Genomic DNA, 1,145 nt, shown 5'->3' with positions numbered 1-1,145 from the left:
CCTCCTCCCCCCTCCCCCGGTCCCGTACCCCCTTTAACCAACCAATCTGAGATTGGCGTTGCTGCCTGTGGCGTCTAATTGACGGCAGTTCCGCCCCAGGACCACCTGATACTCTCTCTCTTGGAGAGACGATGGGCTGGAAAGAAAATGATGTTGGACTCGTTTAGCTATTTCATCTTCCATACTTTAATTCATTTCGTCTTTTTTAAATTTGATTTTTTTTTTACTTGGGGGAGGGGATTCTTCTCTCTTTATATTTTGTATCCTTCCATTCAAATGTTATTATTTTATAACGAACAATTGAAACAGTAATTACAGGACCCCCTACATGACCCCCCCCCCCAAAAAAAAAAATAATTTTTAAAAAAATGAGATGTGGGTTACTAGAAAAATGTGGCGTACCACTAAACTGCGTTTCAGAACAAGAAATCCTAGGAAACTGAAATGCTACGGCTGCAGATAGGGACACAAGAGTATTTCTTTTTTTTTAATATTTAAATCAAGTGGATAAATGAAGAGAAGTAGACCAATATATTAAAAATGAATAGTACAAAATGATAGTATAGTAATGAATCACCTAGACTTCATCAAATATTTTAAAATGCTTAAAATACATCAAAATAAATACATGAATTGATTTTTAATAATCCTGTGTTTTTCCCTTAATGGTAGATTCGGTCGAATTCGAAACACATCCATGCCAATTTACTGTCTTTCCCCCTTAGCAGGCCAGTGTCTGTTAGGTACATATCACTGTCATTCTTAACAGGTTCCTCCGTTGTCGCTGCCTTCTCGAATTTTCACATTTTCGTTTCTGACAAGAACTAATTATCCTTTCTGAGTGGCCCAAGAGAAAACAAAAGTAAGACACACACAATAAATAGTTGAAAAGGCAACAGGTGAGAATAGCACCAGGGCTGCACCCAGTAACCTGGGAATACCTCCCGCCACTGGGGGTGTCAAACTGATACATTGTATTTCCCTTGAGCATTATTTTGTGACTTAAAGTTAGACGAAGCATATTACGCAAAGAAGGCAATTTCAAATTTAGGAGGGGGAGGGGTAAGTTACCTTGGAGGAAGAGTCTTTGTGTGTGTGTGTGTGTGTGTGTGTGTGAGTGTGTGTGTGTGTGTGTGTGTGTGTGT

This window comes from Aplysia californica, unplaced genomic scaffold, assembly GCF_000002075.1.
Source record: "Aplysia californica isolate F4 #8 unplaced genomic scaffold, AplCal3.0 scaffold00293, whole genome shotgun sequence".
NCBI classification, from domain to species: Eukaryota; Metazoa; Mollusca; class Gastropoda; order Aplysiida; family Aplysiidae; genus Aplysia; species Aplysia californica.
The sequence above is the reverse complement of the archived record's forward strand: the minus strand, read 5'-3'. Positions refer to the sequence as shown.